This window comes from Polypterus senegalus, chromosome 5, assembly GCF_016835505.1.
Source record: "Polypterus senegalus isolate Bchr_013 chromosome 5, ASM1683550v1, whole genome shotgun sequence".
Lineage (NCBI taxonomy): Eukaryota > Metazoa > Chordata > Cladistia > Polypteriformes > Polypteridae > Polypterus > Polypterus senegalus.
In genome coordinates, this window is record NC_053158.1 from 56,063,268 (window position 1) to 56,085,373 (window position 22,106).

Here is a 22,106-nt window from a genome sequence, read left to right on the forward strand (position 1 = left end):
ACATACTGCTTACCATTAAACTAATATAATATGGAATAACCATGAAACCTGTGTACATACTATAATTTAATTAAAATATTCATTATTGAGGAAAAATGAAAAGAAAAAAAGGAAACTAAAGATAATATGTGTATTTAAGGGTTATACAAAAAAATGATATTCCATGTGCCATTTATAAAGCAATATTTGACCAATTATGTGATAAATATTTTTTTCCAAAACCATATCAAACTTTTTATTTATCTCTTATAAACTATACATACACTACAATATGCAGTGAAATGCTTAGTTGCTCAACTCCTATAACTGTGCCTTGACACAAATATACCTGTATAGGGGCAATAATGATACTTAACTTTATAAATTCAAAACTCATTAGTAGGATTTTAAATATGCAATAAATAATAACTAATAAATAAAGATAATAATTAATAAATGGATGACTTACATAACTTTGTGTGAGAAAGTTAGCAATAGGGCATCCTGTATTTCTAGATACTTTCCTTATTTAACGTGTGGATGGACTGTGGGAGAAAGCTCCTCCTCAGTCTCTCTGAACTGTAGCCTTTAATAATAAGAGAAAATAAGAGCACAATAGTTTATATGGTATATGTCCTGTTTTATCACATCTCATTTGGAATGTTTTGGAATGTTTCAAAATTTTCTCTAAACATGAAGTACAGTCTCCTGCCAATCATGTTTAGGGCCATTACTGTGTAGGCCATTTTTCTCTGTATTCAGCATACAAACATCAGAAGTGTAAAATCCTAAGAAAATTCATAAAGAAAACAGATGTTGCAAGCAACTCTGTGAATTCAAATCATATTTTATTAATTAAGCAATATTTAACACATCAAATGTTGACATATTTTAAATGAATATTTAATATTCCCATGCCAAAAACTAATAATAAATTGCAGCGGGCTTTATTCAGTCTGAGAAAGCACCAGTGGTTTATTTTAAGTATTAATACATTACTCAAAAGATTAAAAAGGTACAGAACAGAATTTGTGTGCATGTTACTTTTTCAGCGTCTTACCAATGTATTCTTCGTGGTTATTTTTTCTAATCTGTATTCTCTGTCAAACAATTGTCCTGCATAATTCCAGCTTCTTCAGATAAACTCGCAGGCATCTTACCCAGTTCAAAAAGCTGCTGCCAATCTCTTGAGCACTACATGGTGGAATATTCTATTCTATATTAGTCAAGTTTTTGTTTTTTTTTCTTTCGCATTCAAATCTGAATTTTAATGAGTTTCCCAGGAAGATTGCCCATTCATTCATTTTCTGAACCTTGTTTTCCATTACCACATTCTATAATGGCAGGGTTTGGCACAAGGCAGGGACAAGGAGCTGTCATTTATGCACTGCTTAAGAATGCATATGGTGACACCTGAATGGGTGCTAGCAGTGTCAGATGATGGCTATGGCACTTTAAAGATGGAAACACAGAAATTATTGATCAGTTCTATTATATTTGACTGCAAATTGCCACTACCTACACAAAAAAATGATGAATTCATCAGGAATAACTAATGCATGATAAACAGAAATAGCAGTATAAATTGGAACAGAGTATCATGTGTTACAGAAGCTAGTTGCAAGTTTGGCATTTCAGTAACACTTTGTCTACAGTGTGTGTCACTTGATGATGAAAGAACACAAAAACATTTTCTTGTATTTGCTTTCTTTTGTAGTTTGTAAAATTTTATTCAAACGTGCAGTCAAATAAAGGTTAATTGAATGATTGATGGCTTTGGGGAAGTCAAAAGGGTAATATAACATGCATAATTTGATTTGTAGCATACCAAACTTATTTTGAAAACTTTTGTAGAAGACAGGGTCAATTTAATTCTGGATGTATGACTAGGGTTACTAGAAGGTGGAATACTTGAGGACCAAATAATACACCCGTGACTTTGCGGATCTTTCCAGTCAAGAACTTTACACATTGCTTCTTATTGCAATTTTTAGCATCAATTAGACCAATATTTTTGGATGACATGCATAATGGCTTAAGGGTGCATCAGTATGCCCTCAAATGTATTAACAATTAGGTGCTTGCTGGCCAAGAGATCTGGGGAACAAGTATACATCACAATTTCATGAGGAATAGTTTAATAACTGTCAAGACTGGTATAGGATGACATTTTTCAAAGTTATTAAACAAAGTTAAATCTTAAAGAGAAGTTATCAAGATGAATCTAACAGTACTGTAGCCGCCGATGCATAAGGCAAAGTCAGGCAAGAAATCTCACAGTCCAAAAGTTCGTTTTAAAATATTTAGTGAAAGTTAAACGCAAATAATCCACACAAAAATAAAAGGAAAAACAGTTACATACGTAGAATAAAGGTAAAAAAAAGAAAAAAGAAAAAATGAATCTTCTATACTTAGCTTTTCTTGAGAAACATTGGTTATTTCTATACTTAAACGTTCTTTACTTCTTTCTATACTTAAAAGTTCTTAATTTCTTCTTCTGTATGCCTTAAGCATACTGTTCAACACTTAAATAAAGGTGCTCTTTTACGAGCTACTTCACACTCAAAAGGCCTGAAGGCTGTTGGCACATAGACATGTGCTTAGGCATGGTCACGTGTGCAAGCTCGATCACAAGCACGAACACGTTAAAAATAGTATACCTCTATACCTTACACAAGGCAAGGCTAGACACTAACTGGAGAACATTGTTCACTCAAAGCTGTTAGAAAATGACAGGAACCTCCCATATTTTATGCATTATCATCTAGTAAAATATTCATGAATTTTATAGAACTAGGAAAATGGCTCTTACAAGTATAATAGAGCTTATGAGGAGTTAAGCTTCAGGTATATATTGAATTAGACTAGCATGCCCAATTTTGATACTTGTAGCCAGTTGGTTTCATTATTGAGCAATTTTTCTGTCTTCTTCAAGAACTAACATTAACATGAATATTGTGTTATGTAATCCTTGAGCATAAACAATGAATCATACATAAAAAAGATATAACTGGTGACTTATTGTACCAAATGGATCTGGCAAAACAATACATATCTCAAGGACTGACTAAGTGGTTAGTGCTGATAAATACATAGAGTCCTGGCTTTGAATGCTGCCCTTGGCAATGTATGAGTGCCATGTACACTTTCTCCTCATACTCATATGGTAATTTTCAAGTTCCTCTCCTCATTTTAAAGATATGCATGTTAAGTGGATTATTAATACTGAATGGGCTCTGAATGAGTAAGTAAACCCCATGATGAATGAGTCCAGAGTTGGTACCTGCAATTCATCTAATGCTGCATTTTGGGGTTAATGAATCTGAAGAATGAATTAATGAGTAAAATATTTGCAAAAGCAGTTCAGCACTTGGAATGTGTGTCCTTTAAATATTTGGTCAAGACCATAGAACTTACTGCATGGCCCTGATAAAGTCTATCAATAAAAATAATTTCCATGTATTATTAAATATTTTAGTAAATAAAAATAGTAAACATAAGGATCTATAATAATTCAAATTATATAATTTGTTATTTCATATGGTAAGCTTATATTTAATAGGAATATATACAATAGCACTAAAGAAATACGTGGTGTTGTACCTTACAGTACTGATGTTTTGCAAAATAGTTGTGTAAAAAGGATAAAAGATTAGAATTTTTGTTTAAGTTTATTTTAATAAGACTCATAATATCTAACTTTTATGCTCTATTTTAGGATTATTTAGATAAGATGTAGCTTTGTGAATAAGATCATAACTATATTATAAAGCTCATAACATTACTTTTAATTGTGTGTATTTAAACAGGAGTTCAGCATAAGGTTTGAAGAAGCAAAGTGCAGGCAAATGACAGGAAGTCCTCACAAGCAAGCAGTTACTAATGGCATCAGGCTCTGGAGGGATGGGGGAGAACCTGCAAAGGCTGAACTAAGAATGAAGACAAGGTTTAAGGACTACCATCAGGTAAACAGATTGATGAGAATAGCAGTGTATCTGGACACAGTGTTATACTCTTTAATTCGTGAACACTATAACACCATAAAACAATAAAACAATCTTGATCATACTTTCATCCATACTATTGCTAGTGTATTTCTGGTCAGAACCTATTTAAAATGTAAGTGTTGCTCTAGAGGTAGTTATATGTAGTGCTTAAATTAAAAATGATTGTTTTTAAATAGAAACACAATCAATTTTTTTTGTTAGCAGGTGCATGCTTAGTATGCTAGTTAAAGCACAGTATTTTGGAGATTAGACTATGACTTTGTTTACATGGTGCCTAATATTCCAGTAATAATCAATCTAATAGCTCATTCATAGTAAAACATCTTAACATAAGCACTGTAATCAGTACAGAGTAATGAGATTAAGGATAATTCAAATAAATTTCAAGCTCAGTAAGAAGAGATGATTTAAACCTTAAATACCTTAGATAAGCCTTTCAATAAGGTGAATATTAGCCACAAATACAATGTGTTATATATTATGATTCCAAGTACTTTCTTCAGTAGAATAACTGTTTTTAGCATTTGTTTTTCATGTTTTTACTGTATATTGTATATCTAAAGTATAAATGTATGGAAGGATACCATACTGAAATAAGTGCCTCATCATTATGTGATGTGAGAGATATAGTGCAGTACTTCAAAGTGCTTCAGTGATCTTAAATGTTTCTTGGTTAACTCGGCCCGTTTTTATATCTGAGGTAACCAATGTATTAATCGAAGTTGCTTTAAGATACCAAAGGATTATGCAAATATTGTATGTAAATTAACAATGGAACAGATCCATGCTTTGATATTATTTTCAAATTGAAATTGGCTTGATTACTAAATCAACACAAAAGCAGTGTATACCATCATTTTTTGAAGGGTGCACTGTAGATCAGGGTTTCAAAAATAACTTTAGTAAAAGGCTGAGATGTGCTATGTTTCTATGCCAAATGAAAATACTGAGAAATCAAAATTGCATCTAAATAGTCAATGCTCAGACTTCATTTTGAATAATAACTTTGGCATTGATCAGTCCTATACCTTATAATAATAATTTGAGAGATAATTTGTTTTGAGGATGAGCAGTTAGCTTATTCTGCAGGAAGGGTGTGGCAAAGTCTTGTGCCTTTGTAACAACTTTGGAGATTTTTTCTTCTCTGCATTCTAAATAACTACAGTGCCTATATAAAAAAGTTTCATTTACAGTGTCTCTCTCAGTACATTTCTCTGTAATTGTCCCAGGAGTTCAAGTTTCAAAGAAGCAGTAACAGATAAATACTTGAATTATACTGGAAGCTATTTACACTGTAATCCCAAAAATGAACAATTATTCACTACAAAATTAAACTTTTGTTTTGAGTTAACTTCAACATTTCTAAAGCTACCAGCTGTTGTGAATACATTCAATTCAGTATTTAAATAACTGTACTTATGCGATTATTATACTTCAGGACATAACACCTTCATGCATGTTATCAATCTGGGCATACATAGGCTGAGAAATTAATAAAGTATTGGACATTAAACGCATGCAAGTATGATTTTCTTTGTACGCAACACTCATGACAAAACATACATACCCCTGTAAAGAAAAACCCTAAAACTCATTTTTTTTCTATGCATAACTTTTAAAAGCTTGCCATTTAAATAGCTTCTCTTGAAAAAAGTAACTGTTAATTTCCTGAGGCTTGGTTTAAAATCACGTCAGTGTTTTTATGGCACATGGTCTATGTTAAAATTGATTTTCTACTGAGTACACTTGCATTGATTGGCATATATTTCCTGCTGGCTTTTCACTTGTATGGTCTTAAGTGCATGAAATCTTTACACTCTAGAAATCCAAAAATGAAACAAACAGGGTCTAGAAAAGACAAGCAGTCATTAAACATTGTATCCGAGGGTGCTTAGACTGATTGCAATATTGCCTTATTTTATTAAAGTCAATTAAATATTTCAGCACATACCAACCAAGAGAGAGTCACATACATGCTATTATGACTTGGTGCAAACAAAATAGCAAAATAGTGTGAGGCCTCTAAAAGACAAATAAAATAGGCCAGGGTTCTCCCTAGCCTCTCAGGAATTGCCTTAACCAAGGCAGCCTGGCACAAAAACCCCACAGGCAGGACTCAGCCTAGGGAATCTGGTTTCAGAAGTTGAAAATTTAGCTTGAAATGTCTCAAAATATATAAAATACACTTAAATGCTACACCATGGACAGGAATTATTGGAACAACACTTTGAGAGACAAGTGCACTGTAAAATAATATAAAATGATGACATTTATTAAAATACACAAAAGAAGAAAAAATAATAATATCAAGGCAAAAAATACAAAAGCAAGAAAAATGTGCCTAGCAAAGCATCCCATGGCAACAAATCTAAATCTGCAATCCGGTAATTCAAATACAGTAGCAAATAATCAAAGACGTTTCCTCCCACAGTCCAAAGACATGCAGGTTAAGTGCATTGGTGATTTTAAATTGTCCCTAGTGTGTGCTTGGTGTGTGTGTGTGTGTGTGTGGGTGTGTTCACCCTGCGGTTGGCTGGTGCCCTGCCCGGGGTTTGTTTCCTGCCTTGCACCCTGTGTTGGCTGGGATTGGCTCCAGCAGACCCCCGTGACCCTGTAGTTAGGGTATAGAGGGTTGGATGATGGCTGGATGGATAATTAAAGAAACCAGAAAAGAATTATTCCCAAATATTAATAATTCACTGAATGACCCACCCTCCAGACCCTCCTATATAAGCTGATTGTGGTCCTTCTGTGGTGTTTCGTTGGGTTCCATTTACAAAACACAAGGTACACAACAGAACTTAGAAACTCAAATATATACTAAATAATAAGTAATCAGGGAAATACAGGGTGAGGCAGAAAGGACGGACGTTTTTTACAAAATCACAAAATTGTTAATTTTTTCTTACAAAGAAATTTATTGAAAGATTTGAGTTCATATTGAAATAGCATTTGACAATTTGTAGGGATAGAAATGCAGGTCTAAATGCAAAATACGCCTTACCGAACGATTACTGAGGCCAAATTCAGAAGAATGCTACCAAGCAGATCAACTTGGACTGCGCAGCAGGGCTAGTCGTATGCTTTCCACATTTTCAGGGGTACGTGCCATTCGTGTAGCCCCCGGCGGTCTTTTGTTCATCAGTGTACCTCGTGTACGAAGTGCTTTAACCCAACGTAGGACAGTGTCACGAGCGGGAACAGCTTTATTTCTGTGGATATTAAAATGGCAACGAAACTCACTCTGAACTGCGTTAATAGATTGGTTGTTCTTGACAAAACAGTCGTACGCAAAAATGCGGTGTTCTATTGTCCACGGCTCCATGGCTTCAACTAAAAAAAAAATTAAAAAATGCTAAGACTTCGCGAACCTAACACCACCTAGCGCACATCGGTCACTCCACCTAGTGGTGAGTTGACTCTGTTGGTCCTTTCTGCCTCACCCTTTATTAATAACAACAACAATAATAGGGCGGCACAGTGGCGCAGTGGTAGTGCTGCTGCCTCGTAGTAAGGAGACCTGCTTCCTGGGTCTTTCCAGCATGGAGTTTGCATGTTCTCCACGTGTCTGCATGGGTTTCCTCTGCGTGCTCCGGTTTCCTCCCACAGTCCAAAGACATGGTGGTTAGGTGCATTGGTGATCTTAAATTGTCCCTAGTGTATGCTTGTTGTGTGGATGTGTGTTTGTGTGTTCCCTGCGGTGGGCTGGTGCCCTGCCCAAAATTTGTTCCTGCCTTGTGCCCTGTGCTGGCTGGGACTGGCTCCAGCAGACCCCCGTGACCCAGGGTTAGGATATAGTGGGTTGGACAGTGACTGACTGACTGACAACAATAATAACAATAAATTGTATTTATTAATAAATAAATAAATACTTAGAGACTTGCACATAGGTAATGTCTTAGCATCCTACAAAAAATTACGCTTCAGATTCAGTCTCTCATCAATACAATTCTTCAACTACTTTCAAGTTAGAAACTTTGCTAAACAGACTGTGCCCATTTGTCCTTACCTTCCACCTTATTCTGTTCCAGAGGAAATATTGATCAATATTGAACACTCAGATAGCGTCTCTACAATTTATAAAAATATTTTAAAGTCCTTTCCTTTCACAGATCCCAAAGTACATTGGGGAAAAGATCTGTCACTTAATATTTCAGAAAAGGAGTGGAAGGCAGCCATGCACAAAATATAGCTCCATTTATGGAAAGCACTCAATCTTTCAACTTAAAATCGAGTGCATTTATTTCATTTAAAATTATCCAAAATGTTTCCAGGACAAGATTCAACCTGTGAACATTGCAATCTTGCTTCAGTCTCACTGGGCCTACATGTTCTGGGTGTGCACCAAATTAACAACATTTTGGACAAAATGTTTTGTATGCCAGTCAGACTGCCTTGGTGTCACAATCCCTCCTAATCCTTTAACAGCTGAATTGGTGTACTTCCAGATGGGCTTAAAGTGGAGAAGGACAAACAAACTGTAATTGTCTTTACTACACTACTACCACATATCTTGCTCAACTGAAAGAATCCCACCCCACCACTTTTATGTCAGTGGGTAGCTATACTATATGAAAATGGAAAAAATCAAATTCTCATTTAGAAGATCTGTTCCATAGTGACTAAGAATCGTATTTAAAAAAGAGTTAGCTCTTTTTCTGCTTCATCTGGAGAACTAAACATGTAGAACTAGCCTTGAATATCCACTCTTAATTTAGCAGGATACAAGAGGCTGTATCTAAATTCGGTTTTGCATAAGCGCTTTTTAATGTTGTAAAATGCGCACGTTTAGTAGCTGTTGAAGGTGAAAAATCAGGGAAAATGCAAATGTGGTTATTTTCAAATATAATCTCGTTTCATTCTGAGAAGCGACATCAGATTCATTTTAGATTGTGAAACATTGAAGCGTACAATGAGGCCTCTAGGTTTTGAGGCGTTTGATGCACGTATGCAGTAAGTTGTTGATATCCTGGTGTCTGATATGAGGTCCTATCCAATTATTTGAGAGAATAGTTCAGCGATAAATTTTGCTGGGTTTGGGGTTTCACGGTTTTCAGGGAGAACTTCAATTCTCATATTTTTTCTTCTGTATCCATCTTCCAGCATAGTTAGTTTGTCTCCAGGCACTTTGCATTCTGAATTTTATTAGCCGTTGTTTTTTCTGAAGTGGCGGAAGTCAATTGTTCAACAATTTCAATAGGAGTTGTGAAAATTTGTTTAAGGTCTTCAAGCTGAGCATCTAGTGCTCTAAAATTATTTTCCAAACTACTCACATTTTCCTGTTTTTCCTCAGTTTTTTCCATCATACCTTTAAAGGTTGCCTCAAAGCGATTACTTAAATGCTTCTCTGGTCTTTAATATCTTGAAACAGCTTTACATTTGTTATGTTTATATCCTTTATATCTTTGCTTATATCATTTGTGATCTTCTTTATATTACACTTTATCTAATTTATGTCCTCCCTGAGTGTGGTAGTTATTGCTTTAGTTATTGCAGTTATCATTGAGGTGATCATTACCTTCAGCTTGGACTGCTTGTTTCGGTCTTCTCCAAGCTCCGCAGGTGGAATATCAAGCCTAGTTTGAGTCGGTGGCACTGGCTTGCGGTGGGTAGTTGACAGTGCTTAAAATAAGGCCATTTTCAGTTTCAATGAACCTTATGGAATCTACGCGGCCTCCTGGTCTGACTCACTCGCACTTTCACTCCCACTTTCGCTCACATCTGGAGGCGATGCTGCAGCATCATCCATTCTTTCGTTTTCCATTTCTTTCTGAGCCTTTTTTCTGCCAGTCATGCTTATATATTTTTGCATATGCTGTAATCAACATTCCTCGGGGTGAGTAAATACAGGATACCTCGGGATGATAAAAGAAAAAGGTAAAATAACACCACTGATAACAGAGTTCTGTCTCAGATGTCAATATCCCAAAAAATCGACATTTTTGATGCATCTAAAGCTTTCACTCCTCAATTATAGGCGATTATGGTGGGGGATGGTGCAAAGCAAAAAACGTCAGAAAGTCCTGGAGCACAACAAATGAAATTGCACAGAAAGGCAGAACTCACCAACATTACAAAGCATATTCAGAGAACTGAAAGGGACTGCTTGTTTCTCCAGCCTTTATAGGGGAGGGAAAGTCCCTATTTAATGATAGGCATGTAGCCTCTTGCGGAACCACCCACAAAAACACTTGCAACATTGCAGGACAATTAGAGTCACATAGAAACTAAATAACAAACAAAACAGATAAATATGCAGTTACACAAATAATAAACATATAACATGTGGTGTACGGCCTGGGTCCATGACTGGCCGGGACGCCCCTTCATTATAGGCTTGGGGGGGCAGCCATGAACAATGCAATACCTCCGCCTGGACGTTAGATGGCCACCCCTCTGGGTTGGAGCGGTGCCTTGGTTTCCCACAGGGCTCCATGGGAATTGGAGTTGGGTGCATCCCTGTTGGGTCTCGCAGGCACTGCCAGGGGGGTGCTGCAGCTGGGACTCCTGAGCCCATATGGGCAATGTATTCACCACACCCGGAAGTGCAGCCGGAACTCGGCGATCAACCACCTGGGGCACTTCCAGGTGGACTATAAAAGGGCCCAGCTACCACCACTCAAGGAGCCAGAATTGGGAGGAGGAGGACGAGGTTGCCTTGGAGGAGTGGTGGAGGAAGAAGAAAAAGAGTGTTTTGCTTTGTGTTAATTTGTGTGCTGTGATTGGGACTGTGTACTGCCTGTGGGACACGGGGAAGAAAATAAATAGTTAATTTATTTTACGAGTGCATCCGTGTCCAGTGTGTGTCAGGTCAGGTGCCTATATAGTGCCTTATCACAAACAACATAAACAGAACAATTAAAATTAATGATAAAGGAATTTAAACAAAATCCAGAGGAGAGAACCTAACTGAAACATAGCAGAAATAACTCTGGCTTATACACAAAACCAGCACCACAATTTCCCCTTCTTGACAGTAGCGTGTGGTAGAAAATAGGCTTAAAATGACACATAAATGCTTGCATCCACTGGGTATTTGCTTTAACTCTTTACACAGTGTTTTGATTGAAATTTGTTTTGTATGAAAGTGAAATCAAAAGAAATTAGTAATAGTATGTGATTTCTCCACAAAGACTTGCACAGACTGTCCATAAGCTATCTTCTTATATGGTTGCTGGTATATAAACGTACTGATGTTTTTGCATTTTTGAGTGTAGTATAAGTTTAAAATGTTGCAAGAGATGTAAAGAGAAATAAAGACAAAATAACAATCAGGTTTGTCTAAAGTGAAGATCCTCCTTAGTATAAGGAAAAACTATCAATTTTAAATGATATATTATTTTCCTACTTACAACAGTTCTTTCACATCCAAGAAATTTTCAGTTTTTCTGTGGATATTTCACATACCTGGAATTTTTCTTTTCATGTAAATGTGGAATGTCCAAGAAGATATCTACAAAGTGTTAACATGACAACTTATAACAATTCTAAATCACAATAATTGGTTGTTAGATTAGATGCAGCAATTTCTTTTGATTGAGAACTTATACTTAGCTATAAATCTGCCCATCTCTTCTGACAATTTACCATCTGGTGTTCCAGTCTGTTCAGTTGTACACTGAAAAATCTACATGATGACCGCTGCAACAGGATTATAAGTAAAGTAAACTGAGCTTTCTGTATATTATTTTCTGCACAGTACATTTCTGTAGATTTGTATGAGATATTAGGTAGATATTTAGCTAATCATCATCATCATGATTCATCTTGTAAAAATATATTAATACACCTGATCCACACAACTAATGTTTTAATTATCAAGTAGCCTTTAGTAGCTGTGCGAGAAGGACAGAGACTGAACTCTATTTTCTCCCTCTATCAGTAGCTAATAATTTGTTTAGAACCGCTTATTTTCTATGTATTTAAACTTATATGCTTTATTGCCATTATTCTTTTGAGAGTAAAGTCATTATAATATGCACCAGAATGAAGGAGATAAAAAGAACATTTTCCAGGTGAGTCCAACATTTTAGCTTCTGCTGTAAGGCCTTCCTGACTCTTATTGCTGTCAGGGTCACAACAGACAGTAGCACCCAGTTATTACTTTCTTCCTGATTTAATCAGCAGGCACTAGTCATCAAGGTAGCTGTTCCCCCTCTGCATGTATTAGCTGTGCCAGAGGTTATACTGCTCAAGTTTCTTATTAAGTTGTAAGTATTTACCTAGGTACACAAATATTGCTTTTGCAAATTGGTTACTTTTTTAATTGTGTTACAGAAATTAGACTGCAGTGAATTGAATGAAAAAATTGGTGATTTTGTTTCTGTCTGTCCTTCCTTCAGTCAGTTGAACAGCTGGTTTTGCATAGGTACATGTTTAATTTAATTATATGTTTGACCTATATTAACCTTATGGATTCATTGATTATTCAGGTTAATTTCTTGGTACTTACCACATGTATTATTAATCAGAGGTAAACGGAAAAAGAGGGAGTAGGTGGAAGCTGATAAGTAATTATTTTTCAAGAGTACATTGTAATGTTAATGAAACTGGGTACAAAACAGATCTACACAGAGCATATAATTATGACTTTTTGAGAGATATTAGCACACCAACAGGTTCAGTATCAAAACAAATTTAGTAGGTAGGCCATGGGTTTCTGGGGAGAGGGCTGTCGCTTGATTCTGTTACAAATAAAACCTGAAATATATTTTATTTACAACAAATATGCCAGTTGTGCATATACTGTATGCACTAATATAGCACAGGGCACAGTAAAGTATTTTACAAAACTCCGGAGAGACAAAGATAGAGAAAAAGTAGGGGTATCACATTGGCAATATACGAGCAACTTTGTAAGGCAGCTGTCATGGAGAGAAGCTCCTGTCACACAAGTAAAAGAGTGAGAGAATGATTCCCTAGAAGGAAATGCCCCTAAACCACTGGCTTTGGATAAGGGGATATTAAGTCATGTCAAGAGACCAGCAAGAGATCTAACAAATTCCTGCAGGCCTTCAGAGAGCTGAAGACTGGAACAGGTGAGCCCCTGCTTCTTCTTTGGCTGCATAAAAATTAGAATTGACCTTCCTTTGCTGGCCCTAGGTGTCCATCCAGTGCTGAGCTGGTGGCTCTTAAAGAACATTGTCCATTTCACCTGCCTCTTAAAGGAACAGCAATTTCCTGTCAATTCCTTCTAAGGACTGTGTACCATCTAGCAGCCTTGGTGTACTCTGATCTCCTGACAGACCCCTGTGACTTTACTCTCTGTGTCAATAGAGGGTCTATTCCTGTATAGCCTTCCCTTCATTGTTCTGGAAAGCCTTGTTCTTCTTTCCTTGTAGGGCAGCACTCATACTCTCAAACTCAACACACACATTGAAATTCTAGTTTTTGTTAATGTAAATGCTAACATTGCAATATATCATGTCAGATCTTATAATAGACCATAATTAATTGGAAAATGTAGTTTATTTTTAGGAAAAATAATTAAATATAAAAAAAGGTTTTCAATACAATTGTTCCATAAGTTCAAATACATTTTAATTAATACTATCTGGATGCACATTTTGCTTTTGCGCTACAGGAGTTTGCATAGGTCTCTGTCAATTTACTACACATATATTTCACCACCTTGCCTCACTCTTATGCTGAAAATGTGTAAGTCTTTCAGACTGAGAGGGGATCTCCTGTACACAGCCATGTTAAGGTGAGTCCCTTAGATTTTCTTTGTAACTGAGGTCTAGATTGTGGCTGACCATTTCCAAACTTTTCCAAACAGCCTGCTCATAGTCACCACCTTTGTAATCCTCTCTTCTCATGTCATTCAATAATTGCAATGAGATAACACTAGAATTACCAAAGCTTATGAAAAAACCTGTAAATCTGGTCCACCTTAAATCCGCTTGTACCTCTCCGTTAGCGTCTTTTGTCTTGTAAATGTGTTGATAATCCCAAGCAGCCTACAATCCCATCCTCCCATCACCACAGAAACGGCAAAAACATCTCCCAGCTCAAGCCTTATTTATCAGGGAGTCAGGTACCTAGAGCTGTATAGGCTAAAAAATATGTCATTATTTGGAACACATGCATTTCATGTGTATTCCATGTCTACAAAGATAAATGTAAGTGTAGGATGACAGAAATGTTTAACACATAACACAAGTGTATAATGTGTGAAGACTGAAGTCCAAATATCAAATAAACACTTTCACAAAAGGTACAAATATAATAGAACAAGTGTGCTTTTATTCAAGACTATAACCGAAGAAAAAGAAATCGGGTTAGTGTGGCTTTTTGTCACAGCTTCTTTGGTAGTACAGCGGTAAGAACTGCTGACTCCTATGCATAAGGTTTGATCCTTCCTGCGTTTCAAAATAAACGCTTTGAGTAGTGAGCTGATCTTAGTTCCGTGAGGACTAGGATCCGTGAGAACCCTAAATCCAAAGAGGACTGTTTCATTTATGTTAGGTAGAATGCCCAGAGGGGACTAGGCGGTCTCATGGTCTGGAATCCCTACAGATTTTATTTTTTCTCCAGCTGTCTGGAGTTTTTTAGTTTTTTCTGTCCCCCCTGGCCATTGAACCTTACTCTTATTCGATGTTAATTAATGTTGATTTATTTTGTTTTCTTATTGTCTTTTATTTTTATATTCTTTATTATGTAAAGCACTTTGAGCTACTGTTTGTATGCAAATGTGCTATATAAATAAATGTTGTTGTTGTTGTTGTTAGTGTTAACTATTATACAATAAAAGCATACATTTGATTTGAGTCTGTAACATCGGAGAAAAAGAACAGAGCACACCCTCCCCACAATTCTAGTAATTCTAGCGTGATGCCAGTGAACTACTCTCCCTTGAAAAAGTGAATATCTAAGGGATGTTGATACACATTTCTAGAACAATATATAAGATCTGCAATATGTTTCTATATTCAGTTTTCAAAAGGTCCAGTTCTTCATACCTGGACCAGCAGGCAGCAATAACCTGTTTGTAAACTGTACCAGTAATTTTTTTTTTTTGTTTTTTGCTATTTCTTATTTTGTATAAACCACTTTATCATTTTCTTAAATTTGAAACTTAAAGCATTCAATCACTATTATTTTCCCAAGGCAGAAACATTGTTAGAAATTTAAAATTTAAAGAAATAGGGTAACTTATCCACAGTAATATTTACAATTGCACAAAAAGAGGGAAACGTACAAACATTGAAATAGGCAGTGAAGTGAAGACAGCCTACAATGTTTTGTGATTATAACATTTCAAGTTAAGTAATAATTATAAAGTATCAAACTTTTGTATGGGATTAAAGAAATTTCATAAAAAGCCCTGGAAGTGCACCAAGATTACACTGTTAAAAAAGAAGCCTCATCAATGTAAGCAATTTTGTGAATTTGGTACTGAAAACTCTTGATATCTTACTTCATTTTTCTTATGTGGTACTAATAAACAACAGTTGACCGGTTTCATTTTTTTTTACTTGAGTAGATAAGAAAATGAAAAAAAAAAAACCTTCTGAGAAAATGTTATATTTGAACACTGTCATGATTAATCCTCCTGCTGTCATCTCCCCAGGAGAAGTTGTACCATAAAGTGCAGCATTTCACCGGATTTACTGTAAATATTGCCATTTTTCTTGAGTCTTTAGATCAGATTGTATCATTCTGTGACAGGGCTGAAATGTATGAATTTCCTATGAAGAAGGAGAAATGAAATGTTTAAAGTTAATCTAGAAATGGAATATATACCATAGGCAACAATAATGGACTTCATCTGGCATTCAGTTGGTATTAAAAATTCTCATTACTTCAAACATCATTTAATAATTTTTTCCAAAAAATATAATTTGCAGTTATAATAAGACAAGTTAAAATAAAATTATACTTATTTTTCAATAACTAAATCATTTATTTCTTTATAGTTAATAATATCAATAAGTGATTATTTCTATATACAGGTAATAGCAATTAATGGGGGAAACAGGAACTTGAAAGAAAACAGCTAAAGGCTTAAATATGTCAACTTAAGTAAATGATTAGAGCAAGGCAGCATGGTGACACAGTGGTTAGCAGTGCGTCCTCATGAAGACAGTATACTGCATTTGAATCCTGCACCCAGTGGCTGTCAGTAGGAAGTTTACCACTTTTAATATATTTATGTATTCAAATGTGGCACTCGGTGCCACGGCCCCCCTAACCAAGTTGTTTTGCCTGCCTAAGATAAAGTCATCCCTGATGGAGGATCGCGGGAATCGTGGGGTAGAGGGGTCCTTTCATTGGATTGGTTGGCCCAGCGCTGTTTCAGCTGTGGAATGGCCATTTGGGGGAGGCAGCTTGATGGCTGAGGTCTCCAGGACTCTAAACAAATCGAAATCATATTATGTGATATCAACTACTGTTAAATTCTGCTCCACACTTGTAAAATTTTTATTTTTATATTGTATTGAGGATTTGTTCTGTGTATTATATTGTATTGACCCCCTTCTTTTTGACATGAGACCCACTGCATGCCCAACCTACCTGGAAAGGGATCTCTTTTGAACTGCCTTTCCCAAGGTTTCTTCCATTTTGTTCCTACAAGGGTTTTTTTGGGAGTTTTTCTTTGTCTTTTTAGAGAGTCAAGGCTGGTGGGCTGTCAAGAGGCAGGGCCTGTTAAAGCCCATTGTGGCACTTCTTGTGTGATTTTGGGCTATACAAAAATAAATTGTATTGTATGTAAGTTTTTTCTCTTGCCAGTCTGTCCTTTTTCCTCATTCAAAAGATCTTTGTGTTAGAATAACAGGAGACTTTAAACTAGCCCTATGTAAGTGTGTTGCACTAGATCCTAAGATAGGCTCATGCCATGTTCAGGGTTGGTGATTGCATTTAACCAAGTACTGCCAGGAAAGGCACCAACCTCTGTAACCCTGAAATTTATTAAACAAGATTGAGAAAGTAATGAAAACTAATGGCTAGCACAAAGGTTTTTCATGATGTTAATTTTTTCCTGATCAGTTTCTATGCCATATAAAAACAAATGCAGGTGTATAACCATCTGTGCTACCTTATCCACCATCTGCGTAGTACATAAAACATCAAATTAAACAATTTTCTGTTATTTCTGCTTATACAACTCATGCATAACAACCATAATATTTCAATTAGAACTGTATAAAGTACAAAAAAATACTAAGTAAGCAAAACTTAAAAATATTCTGTGTTTCTGAGGACAAATCCAACTGATCCTCCATTAAATGTTCTTAACCATGAGTGATCATTTACAATACCTTGGTAAGATAAATGCTGACCAGGTGTCAGTCTGTAAGGCCTAAATATACAGATACTGTTGATTTCTGAAAGACTCAGTCAATACTTTATACAAATGATTAGGAGTTCACAGCTGGCAGTGGACATAATAAATAACGTTTAATCGATCTTGAAGAAATGTTATTATTTCCACCCCTATATCCTTCTTATTCCATCAAGATGGAGAAAATAAAGTGGGGCAATCTCTGATTGTGAAGCCACTCCAAAATCTGGCTGTAAAAAGAAGAGGGTTGAGACATGGGGCCAATACCCCATTTCCTTCTAAAAATGTATTAATAAAGAAAACGCGAGAAGCCAAAATCTGAACATGGATCAACTAAGAGGGTAAGGTACATCACAAGGTGTCTATAGTAGTGGCCAAAGGTTTTGGCAGTGACACAAATGTTGTGTTTTGCCAAATTTGCAACTTCAGCTTTTATGATGGAAATTCACATTGTTTTTATATTACTGTGCAGAATGACCAGATGTGTATTAATTCATTGCAAAGAACTTTGTTAGCATAAACAGTTAACTTTATCACAAAAACACATTTTCACTTACTTTCACTCTGGCACAAAATGGTCAGCTAAAAGTGTTCAGCAAGCCCCAGGACCATCTCCTCCTGATGAGTCAGCTCCAGAATTGTGTAGTCGCCAGTGCAGAGCTTGCTCAGTAATGGCAGCAGGTGGGTGTGAGTGCATCTGCATGCACAGTGAGGTGAATACTTTTGGCCAAAAGGGTAGCAAAGAAACCACTTCTTTCCAAGAAAAACATCAAGGACAGACTGAAATTCTGCCGGGAGTACAAGGATTGGACAGCAGAAGACTGGTGCAAAGTTATTTTTTCGGATGAATCCTCTTTCCAACTGTTTGGGACATCTGGAAAATTGATTTTTGGGAGAAGGAAAAGGTGAACGCTACCATGAGTCCTGTGTCGTGCCAACAGTGAAGCATCCCGAGACAATCCATGTGTGGGGTTCCTTCTCATCCAAAGGAGTGGGCTAATTCACAATTCTGCCCAAGAACACTGCCATAAATAAAGAATATTATCAAAACATTCTCCAAGAGCAACTTCTCCCAATAATCCAGGCTCAATTTGGTGATGATCTGTGTTTTTTCCAGCATGATTGAGCACAATGTCACAAGGCAAAAGTGATAATCAAGTGGCTCAGAGATTATAACATTGAAAGTTTGGGCCCTGTCACACACTCAGGTCCTTAGAAGATAAAACTGGCAAATCGCAAGTCCTTGATAGAGGGACCAAGGTCAGCGGAACAGTAGGAGATGCCGACACAGAAATGTAATTTGAAAAAAAGTGCAATTTATTCTGCAGTAAATGGCGCAAACAGTCACAAAAGTTGTGCATTGCAAAGGGGCAAAGAAATAAAAAAAAATCCTGTAAAAATTGCACCCATCCAATTGTTCCCTCAGTGTCCTCCTCTCTCAAATATAAATTCATTTTATTAACCTACTCCTGTTCTGAAGCAACACTATATGTCCTCCTGCTCACCCAGCCTTTTTTCCCCTTTACACTTCCTCGATAGGCCTTTATAAGATCTCCCAGCAATCAGCTGACAAGGGACCTGGACATCTCCTTGTCACGTGTCTCGTGCACCTTTAAACCTGGGAGCTACTGTATCTACATGCGCACGCATGCTCACGTGATCACCAGGTGGCGCTACTACTCGCACCACGCACACCTCCTGACACCCGCACTGGTCCTCCTCAACTCCACCTCCACAGCAAACAACAAAAGCAACAAAACAAAAACCATTCCAAAAACAAATATAGCCTTCAAAGACCCATTGTTGTGCCCTATCTTGCTGCCTTGAAGCCCTGCAAGCAAGCGTCTCCCGAGGCTGCCACCAACACCATCCAAAATCCCCCTGAGATGCACCATCCAGCGACCGCTGACACCGCCCCACACCCCTCACGAGCACCAGAAAGGACGTAGGTTTGTGCCATTTGTCCAAGTTTAATTTAAAATACTGTGGATAAACCAGAAACTTTCCTGCCTGAAGCTGATAAGGCCTTCTAAAGGAGTTAAAAGGAGTTGCATCTCCACAGGCCTCCTGGCAGGTGGACAAGCAGAAGCCGAATAAATTGTGATCTCAGCACTAAAAAGGCAAAAGTGGATCACCATCAGTCAGGATTTGACCTAGAGGCTGATATCCAGCATACCAGAGTGAACTGCGTAAGTTATGAAAAAGAAGGGTCAACACTGAAAATATTAAATCTTTACATGAATTGGATGTATTTTCCAATAATGAAACTAATGAATTGTTTAGAATTGTTCTTCAGTATACCACAGGAACATGTAAAAAATTATCTGAGAGTGCTGAAGCAGCAAAGTTTGTATAACACAACATGTGTGTCACTGCTAAAACATCTGGCCACTACTGTATATGATAAAAACCATGAGGACAGCTGGACCTTGGAGGGCTGAATCTTCAATTCTAAGACCATCACTATATTGAGCAAGTGGAATATATGGATGCCATTTTAAAGAAGGAAGTTGAAGCAATGCGACTGCTGTGAGTCAGCTCCTCACTCCCTGTTGATCTCTGGAGCCTCTTGAGCTTGCTACTGCTACGTACCCGGTGCATGAGTTGGCAGATGAGCACATTCACATATAAAGCAACAGATAGGTGCGTAAGTGCTCCAGTGCTTTTATTAAAACAGTTCAACAAAACAGTGTCCAAAAGTGCAGGTTAAAATGTTCTTAAATAAATAAATCCATAAAACTGGAGCAAATCCCAAGAGGTTAAAACATAAACTGTTCAGTAAAAACAAAGCTAAAATCCAAAGGCAGATGTGACAGACAGCCGGGTCCCATCCCCGGCCGGGACGCCCCTGCTGCATATGTTTCGGGGGAGCCACCATGGGCAGCTCAATACCACCCCCGGAACGCTTGGGGGCAGCCTCCCTGGCCGTTGTTCATTTCCCAGTCTCCCACGTGGCTCCATGGGACATGGAGTCCTCCACAGCCTGGTTGGGAGATGGGGTGGCCGCTAGGGGGTGCTCCCGAGAGCCAACAACCCGGATGGACGAGTTATCAGCCCCACCTGGAACACTTCCGGGTGGGCTATAAAACGGGTCAGCCTCCCTTTATTCGTGGCCAAAATCGGGAGGAAGAGGACGAGGTTGCCTGGGAGGAGTGGTGGTGCCAGGAAAGGGTTGTTTGAGCTCTGTGGAAAGTGCTTTGGGACTGTGTTGGGCCTGTGGGACACGGGGAAGACGTGCATCCACAGCCGAAGAAAAAATAAAAAGCCTGTTTGTTTTACATGTGCCTCTGCGTAGTCTGTGCCGGGTCGGGCACTATGTAGCGCCTTTTACACAGGTAAAACCAAAAGCCCCTTTGAAAAGGTAAAAGCTCTGTCTCCCACACTTTCCCTAAATGGATCAGTCAGCCTGAAGAGACATCCCACCAACAGGCATGGCCTCCCCTCAATCCAGGCTCTTGACACAACTGCCCCCTTTGACATATCTGCCGTGTCACTATGAACCTCGCCTTGCTCCCTGCGTCTCTCACTGCCTCTCCATGGACTTACATGGAATCCCACTATGAGGAAATGGGTTACTCTGACTACCCATAGTGTTCAGCCAAGTCAACTCACTTCAGCCCCCTATAGCGTCTTTCTTGCCTGCCTCCAACCTCTGACACTTGCTCATGCACCTCCTGCCACCTCCGTCATTACTCTGCCTATTTCAACCTCTGTGTTTTTACTATTGCTCCTGCTTCCATCTCTCTTGTTCTTCTTTCATTGGCCAATCACTTTCTTCCCTCGATCTGCTTTTTTCCCCCTCTAGCACTCACACTTCCCTTTTTAAACCAGAGACGTGGCTCAGTTTGCAGCCATCAGCAGCACCCAGCACCAAGTAGTGTTGCAGGTGATCCAGTGTGTGTGCATTAACAGGGCCTTCCGCTCCCTCATCGTGCATAGGAACCGCTCTTGCCACGCTACCACACCCATACCCGAAGACTAGAGAGTGGCACTTATTTATTTAAAACTAGCAAAATACCCGCTCTTCGCAGCGGAGAAGTAGTTTCTTAAAGAAGTTATGAAAAAGAATAGGAAACATTTTAAAAATAACGTAACATGATTGTCAATGTAATTGTTTTGTCACTGTTATGAGTGTTGCTGTCACCAAGGATTTGATTATCATTATTTCTTTCAATCAGGTTCGTATTTGGAGGACGTGTTGTGTTCAAGTTACATTCCATGTTTGTCAACCGTTGTAAAGATAACAGGTTTCATTCATCGAAGTGTTCACTACCTAAATTGCTACTCGTGAATCTAAGATGTTTAACAGGTATTTCCGGTATTAAGTTGTGGATTTGCCTGCGAATATTTAGCGGTAGCGTGTCAATGAACTTGTGGAATTGCCTGTAAGTATTTAGTGGCAGCGTCTCTATTAAGTTGTGTATTTGCCTGAGAGTATTTAGCAACAGCGTGTCTATTAACTTGTGGATTTTTCTGCGAGTATTTAGGGACAGCGTCTCTATGAACTTGTGGATTTGCCTGTAAGTATTTAGCGACAGCGTGTCTATTAACTTGTGGATTTTTCTACGAGTATTTATCAGCAGCGTCACAAAGTTGTTTCCGTCTAGCTGCATCAGAAAATGTACCACAACGTCTGACAGGCCTCCTTCTTACTGTTTTCTCATAGCTTGCATTGCTGTTGTCATAATCGGTTTGAGTTTCATGGCTTGTTTCAATTGCATTAGTATTTGCAGGACTTGTGTTAAAGTGTTGTAAGCATACAACCGGATTTTTCGATAACTTCGCATCCAGCTTTTGAGAGTTGAAACATTCATAAACATCAAAGTGTCCACTAC